Source organism: Grammomys surdaster, unplaced genomic scaffold (genome assembly GCF_004785775.1).
Source record: "Grammomys surdaster isolate TR1022 unplaced genomic scaffold, NIH_TR_1.0 126163, whole genome shotgun sequence".
Lineage (NCBI taxonomy): Eukaryota > Metazoa > Chordata > Mammalia > Rodentia > Muridae > Grammomys > Grammomys surdaster.
Window position 1 is genome coordinate 7,336,008 of NW_021620970.1, and position 7,944 is coordinate 7,343,951.

Here is a 7,944-nt window from a genome sequence, read left to right on the forward strand (position 1 = left end):
TCTACAGGTACCTTGCAGGGTTTTTGGCAAGTTCCTGTATTTTCAAAACTCCAAGCCTTAACCAAGCATCCCTCAAATATCTCGTGTTATAGACCCCTCATATCCTTGCTTCTGCTGTGAAGGAAGTGTCCCTGCTGGCTCCTAAGAGCAGTTTCTCTGCCCATGAGCTGCAGCTATGTCTGGTCCTTAATATCTAAGAAGGTCTCGATACCACTTCTTGGTTATCATCTTCTTTCTCATTCTCTCTGCCTTTGTCCATTTATATCTTTCCCACTTCTTTTACCTACTTTAGTGGCAGGAGATAGATGAGCTATCCAATTAGGTTTGTTTAACTGGGAAGTTGCTCAATAAATATTGTATTTAAAATCTGTTGAATTGATCTAGGATTCCGAGAGTGTTAGTAACAGCAACTAAATCCAGTCAATTAACAGGCACCTGCTCCTGGCTTATTTGGTATATGTTGTGTTCCGGACCATAAGATAGTTCTTTTATGTTCCTTTTAAAAATGATAAGGTTTGAAAATTTAGATTTATCAAAAATATACAAAAACCACACAGAATATTCTCATACACCACCACCACCAATATTCCTTATTCCCTCAGTAAAATCGTATTTGCAACAATTGACAAATGCTTTTTATTTATTATCACTAGTCAGGTTCATATTTGATTTTAGTCTCATTAGTTTTTGCCTTGTGTCCTTGCACTGTTCCAGAACCCAATCCCGAGTCTCTGATTCCATCCAATTGTGGTGTCTCTCTAGGTGTCTCTCAGCTGAAATGATCTTCAGACTTCCTCTGTTTCTGATGACTTTGACAGCCATGATCCTGGCCCTCAGCTAGGACTCTTCTCATTTTATGTATTGTTAGACTAGGATCATGTATTTGGGGAGAGATTACAGAGATAGAATACACTGCACGGTTCTAAAGTCAACCGCTCGGAGTTAGTGTAGACACTGGGTTAAGGGCCTGGTATCCAACAAGACTTAGTTTCTATAAATCTGGGGCTCTTCCATCCATGCTATCTTTAGCTAGCTGAAAGCTAAGGATTTCCTTGAGTCTGTAGTGATAAGCCACTCTAAACACTCATAGGATTCAGGGACAAAATGCAATATTGATTGTAAATTGTTATGGTTTGGTTCTTCATCATCTTTAAAAGGCCAGGTGTTGAAGGCTTGGTTGCCAGTCTGTGGGGCTATTGCGAGTTGCTGGAACCTTTAGGAGGTAAAGGCTAGTGTGGAAGTTAGTCATCGAAAGTATGCCCTGAAAGGGTGCCTTGAGAGCCCTGTTACTTCCTCTTTCTCTGTTTTGCTTCCTTGCTGTTCTGAGGTGAGCATCTCTGCTCCAGTATGGGAACCTCAGCACAGTCTTCTACCTCACCTCAGCTGCCATAGAGGACCCAAGTGAGCACGGACTGAAGCAATGAGCCAAAATACACCTTCCTTCCTCATGGTCTTCTCGAGTGTTCCATCACAGTCATGGGACAATGCCGTGTACTTTTATCATAAAAGATACATATTGATACCGATATGTATCACCCAAGGGAAGAGACACACAAAGGTAGGTCACAACTTTATAGCATGGAGCTTCCACGTCCTTTTCAAATGGTCACACTCTCGGAACATCAATGTGTCCATCAACTAGAAAGTGCTCCCAAGCTGTGGAGTTCAGGATTTATCTTGGGTCAACTTATTTGAATTTCTGACTTTGTTTCTGACTCAGTCTCCAGTGTTTCTCTCCTCTGTGGAAGGTGCTGGACTGAGCTGGCCTCCCTTGCCTCCGAGTTCCCAGCCTGCCAACTCAGAAAGCCACGCCCTCGTAGCGGATGTTTCTACCAGCGCCAGCCTCCAGCCTGCGCCATCATGTTACAAACTTAGATGTGGTCTGAGACGTTTATGACTAACAAAACCACTCCTATTTCTTTGAAAAATTCAAGGCTCCGTCTCCATTCTAGGAGCCAAGAATGAAGGCTAGTCAAATTCATCAAGAAATAGGTTTGTGCTATCAACATGACTTGTCACTGTGGAAGTTAACCTTGACTGGCTGGCTGAGGTAATGTCTATCAGGTTTTCTCTGTAAAGTTATCCTCTTTCTCTACCCTTTGCATACTGAAAGCCATTGCTGTACGCATTTTGGATATGGGAAGTTGTGGTCAATCTCCTTGAGGAAAAGGGATCTGCATTGACTTCTTTGAGAAGGGAGATTTATGTCTTTTATTTAATAAAAGACACCATCTCTTGTTCAATCCATTTCTATCCATCTATCCATCCATCCATCTATCTATCTATCTATCTATCTATCTATCTATCTATCTATCTATCACACTATGGATATATACATATTTTATATTTTATTCATTGTGCTATAGCTTTGTTTTGGATTTTGTTTTGTTGTACATATGGTACTAGTCTTGGGCACTGAGATGGATCCCCTGTTTCTTTTTTGACATGCTCACATCATTGTGTTTGGTTTTGCTTTTTAAATTTTATTTTATATTTTCAGTTTATTTTATGTGTGTGTGTTTGTGCACCACATGTACATGGTACCTGCAGAGGCCAAAGAGGGTAGTATATCCCTGGGACTGGAATTACAGATAGTTTTTTCTTCTAAGTGGATGCTGAGACTCAAACTTGGTCCTCTGGAAGAGCAACCAGTGTTCTTAACCACCGAGCCATCTTGCCAGCTCTTGTTTTTGTTTTTAAATACCATTTTCCTTAGATAATTTATGAATATCGGTATTACCCACTTTTCCAAGAAATGCCTCCCTCTCTTTCCCTCTCCCCCGACACACTTTCTTTCTTCTTAAAAGAAATTGGAGAATGATATTATTCACATCATTTTAAAGCCTTTTCTTTTTTCCCTAACTCTCATTTTAAGCTTTATTTTTGGAGGTAATATTACTAGACAATGCTCATTCCATCCATATTTGGATGTGATTACCAAGATATAAAAATCTGTAAGTTAGAGTCTATCTTTTTCTGAAAAGGAGAGAAAAGAAGAACTTTAAGTAGAAATTGCAGTTTCAAGGATCCTGAGTATTTCTCTTTTGATAATACTCAAAATCCTTGAAAAGAGTGGAGTTCTTACGTGAAATAGAGAATCTTGCCCGAGTTTGTAAGATGAATCTATGGCAAGAAGCTAGAAAAACACAATTTTGAGCTCATGGTTTTCATTGCTCCCATTAAAAAAATTCTGCCTAGCTCTATAGCTTGGGATGACCTTGAACTCCCAAGTTTCTGAGTTTTCAGATGAGCCCCACCACCCCTCGCTTTATCCAGATTTACTTAAGACCTAAAATTGGAAGTCCATTTTTGGGAGAATTATCTCTTAATCATCAAGAAAATGAAACAAATAGCAAATTTGAAAGAGTTTGAATCAAATAATTTTAGATGGATTTATACTATCTGGATTTTATTAGCCTTTTAAAAAGAATCTATCTATCTATCTATCTATCTATCTATCTATCTTATGTGTGTGTGTGTGTGTGTGTGTGTGTGTATACAGAGATCCTTGGAGACTGAATAGGGCATTGGATCTTTTTTTTTCTGTTCTTTTTTCTCTCTTTTTTTTTATTGGATATTCTATTTATTTACATTTCAGATGTCGTCCTCTTTCCCCATTTCTCCTCCCAAGAACTCCCCTATCCCATCCCGCCTCCTCCTTTTTGCTTTTATACCATTTTATTTTACTTTCTTTTGGTTTTGGATATTTTTATTTCTTCAAATTTTTATTAACAGCAGCGACTGAAATAAAAAAATATAACTGAGTCCCATCATTCTTGTCATTATGGAAATGGCTTTAAGAGAAAACTGGTCAGATGAATATTATTGCTTCCCACTTTTCAACTGGTAATAGTTGTCATTGATAAAACAGACAAGCACAGAGAATCTGTCCAGAATGTTCAAGATATGGTATATTATACAACATGCCTGTTCTCGGGGAGAACACCTAGGACATAATTATCTGTACTTCTTGATCTCATCATACAAGACAAGCACAAACACATCACCCATGCCTCTGAGAACGTTGGACCATGCACCCTTGAAAAAAGCCTTGCTTCCTTCATCGCGAGCAATCTTCTGCCAGCAGTCAAGCGTGCCTGTATACATGATATCAGTTCCTTTGCGTCCCAACTGCATCATCATATGACGGCGAACCGTGTCAAAAGGATAGGAAGTCAGGCCAGCAACAGCAGTGACAGACTGTGCAATCACCTAGCTGATGAAGATGTGCGTATTCTTGGGATCTGGGAGCATTCCCTTTGCAGTGTCATAGATACCAAAGCAGGCAGCTCGGTAGATGATAATGCCCTGTACTAACACATTAAAGCCTTGGTACAGGCCCTTAATCCCATCAGATTTGTAGATCTTAACCAGGAAGTCACCAAGGCTTTTGAATTCCCTTTCAGCTCCAGCTTTGCCCACATCAGACGGGTACAGGCAAAATCAAGAGGGTACACAAAGTACAAGGATGTGGCCCCAGCGGAACCACCGGATGCCAGGTTCCCTGCAAAGTAGCGCCCAAACTGGGTCCTCTTGTCCACACCACCCAGAAAGATCTGCTTGTATTTATCTTTGAAGGCAAAGTTGAGAGCCTGGGTAGGGAAGTATCTGATGACACTAGCCAGGTTACCACGCCAGAAGGACAGAACTCCTGTTCCTTGGATATACGAACCACGCAGTCTATAATGCCCTCGTATTGCTTATCTGCCATTTTGCTTGCTGGCATGCTGCACCTGCCGCAGCAGCTTGACCCGCTCGATGGGTGCTCCCGCCGTCTTGGAGATGGCCACGGCCACTTCGCCAGCCAAGAAGTTCTTGGCGAAGGACACAGCGGTATCAGTCATGTTGAAAGCAAAAAAAGAAGAGGCAGGCGAGTGCAGGACAGGACTGGGTTGACAACCGGCTTTGACTCCTGGATTCTGGGGCTTATACCATTTTAATTACATGCATGTATTAAGGTCAGTTCTAGGTTGAGGGTGTAGCAATACAATAGATGCAAATAGTCAAGGAACGCGCCAGACAATAAACACAAACAGTCCAAGAACAAGCAAGGCATTAAACACAATTCCAAGACACCCCCGTGATCAGTATTTCTAAGGGGGCTTATCAGGATGACCAAAGTATCTGAGCCAACTTTCCAGTCCGAGCCCGAATTGGATCTTTTGAAGCTGGACTTGCAGGTGGTTGTGAGTCATCCAGTGTAGGTGGAAGTACTTCCCTGGCAAGCCGTCTCCCCACGCCTAGATTTTATTCACGGTTTATTCCATCACTTTCACGTAATTGTCTATCAATTCATCCTTTTATCAATCTGTAAATTCATCTAAATTGATGAATATCAGATAGTTTCCCCTATACACTTTAATAGGTATATTAACAACTGGAGCTCAATATAGTATTCATTTATAGCTGTTAAAACATCAATTTTTATACCTAAGCTGTGCAAATATTATTTGGATTGGTATATTTTAACAAATAGATATTCATGGGTAAATCAAACCATAATGGTGATTTAGTTTTGCCTCTTTTTTTTTTAGAGTTTTACATAGAGGGAATCGTATTGTATATTTTCATAGTTGTTAGCTTTCTCTCACATGTTTTTGAGATTCATATATGTTGTATCACTATCCTTTTGAATGTCTTTTTCTTGAAGAATACAATACAATTTTCCATTTTCCTATTTGATTGACATCCGAACTGCTTTTTCTTTTAATTCAAGACTTCTAGAAACAGAGCTATCATGAGCATTTTTATTTAAGTCTTGTGGGTCATGCATTTTCATTTCTCTCAGGCAGATGTCTGAGATTGAATTGCTAGCTACCAGGATGAATCTTACAACATCAGGATATATTCCAGATTGTTTGTGTTGTTTTAAATTTCTTCCAGAAATGTATGAGGCTTCTTTCTAACTCTCAAGGCTAGAGAGTAACTCTCTAACCTTGTCATCATTTGATTTTGCCATTCCTTACGTTTTAGCTATTCTGGTGAGCCTGTAGGATATTTTATTGCACTTCCTTGTCTGATAAGTTTGAATACTGAGTGTTCCTGTTGGGCACTCCTGTAGTTTCACTTTCTTAGTTGTTTTAAAAACCTTTGCTTGGGCCAGTGGGATGGCTCAGTGTTTAAAAGTATTTGTCACTCAAGCTTCAGGAATTGCATTCAATCCCTAGAATCTACAATAGAAGAAGAAAACTAACTCCTGAGGACTGTCCACTAACTACATGTGTGCCATTGTGGGCGTGCCTGCATCCATGTCCTTCCCCCCTTCTCTGGCCCATTCTGTTTTCACCTCTGTCTAGCTTGTTCTCGCTTGGTACTCTATCTCCTTGTCTCTGTACAACTCTCCAGGTAAAACTACCCCCCACCCAGCACTGCCCCCAAGTACCTTCCCTGTCCTCTCTTTTCTGGCTAGAGTTGGGCATATCCTATTCTGTCAAATCTTTCTTTTTCTGATCTGTCACTTTGTCTTGCCACTCAATTAGACATCACTTTGAAACATGGGTGCTTCCTTCTACAAATTAACTTTACCTTCCTTGTTTGGGATTAAAGATGGTACTAAGGCGTGTCTGTACTCCAGTCAGAGGGGTTCAAGGTATGTGCTAAGGGTGAGCCACACCACAACTAGAAACAGGTTTTTTTTTCCCCCACTAAATACAGTAAATAAGAAAATCTTGGGGCTCCAGTGTGATAAAATATCCTGCAACAAGAATCTTGTGTCTTAGGATAAAGAGAATTTACAATAGTGTTTCTTTCATTGAATATTGCCTTTTCAGGAAGGATTTGGGTTTACAATTTCTTTTTAAAGTTATTTGAAATTAATTGAATGGGCCAGGCATTCTGGCACACAGGAAGCACTCAGGAAGTAGAGGCAGGCAGATCTCTGTGAGATTGAGGACAGTCTGTTTTAGATAGTAAGCTCCAGGACAGTTAGGGATAGGTAGTGAGATTCTATCTCAAAACAACTATTTTTAAAGATAATTTAGACGTAAGAATGACAGGAATTAATGGTGTCGTATTGCAGGATGTTTAATTCTGTTTCTTCAAACTGATCTTCACGGTTAAAACATGAAAAATTTTGTCTCCTCAAACATTTCCTCATAGTTGAAACATGGAAAATCTTGTTCTCGGTTTTTAGATATGCAATGCAGAGTTGTTGTCTATGGTCACCTTACTGTGTACCCCAGAGCTTCCTGTTCCTATCTAACTGCCTCTGGTAACAGCATTCCACTCTCATTTCCTGGGAGACCAACATTTTCTAGACTCTATGTGTGAATGAGAGATATAATACTTGTTTTTCTCTACCTGCCTTAGTTCACTTAACACAAGGATCTCTAATTCCACCCATGGAGATGCAAATGATAAGATAAAGTGATAGAACTGTATTTGGTTTCGATAGGTACCACATTTTCTTCATCCATTCAACTGTTGATGGATACCTAGGCTGCTGTGTCTACTTCTTGGCTACTCTGGAAGGAACATGGCCGTCTCATTGACATTGATACTGTTTCTTTTACAGATACATTTGTCTGTTACTGGGGTTGCTGGTTCACATGCTATCTTTGTTAGGGTTTGTATTTCTGTGACGAAATATCGTGACCAAAAGAACTTGAGGGAGGAACAGGTTTATTTGGCTTAATGTTCCATATCACAGTTCTTCATCAAAGGCATTCAGAGAAGGAACTCAAACAGAAAACCCGGAGGCAGGAGCAGATGCAGAAGCTGTGGAGAGGTGCTGCTTACTGGCTTGCTCCCTTTGGCTTATTTGGCCTGTTTATTTGGTCCCTGGGACCATCAGCTCAGGGAGGGTACCACCCCACAATGGGCTAGGCCCTCCCTGTCAATCACTGATAAAGAGAATGCCCTACAGGCTTGCCCACACCTTCCTATGGAGGCATTTTCTCAGTTGAGGTTTCCTCCTCTCAGATGATTAGCTTGTGTCAAGAAGAC

General features: G+C 40.4%; 1 pseudogene; it reads right to left on the reverse strand.

Moving 5' to 3' along the window:
* Window positions 1–3,885: 3,885 nt before the first annotated feature.
* LOC114612507 lies at window positions 3,886–4,844 on the reverse strand (annotated as a pseudogene).
* Window positions 4,845–7,944: the final 3,100 nt, after the last annotated feature.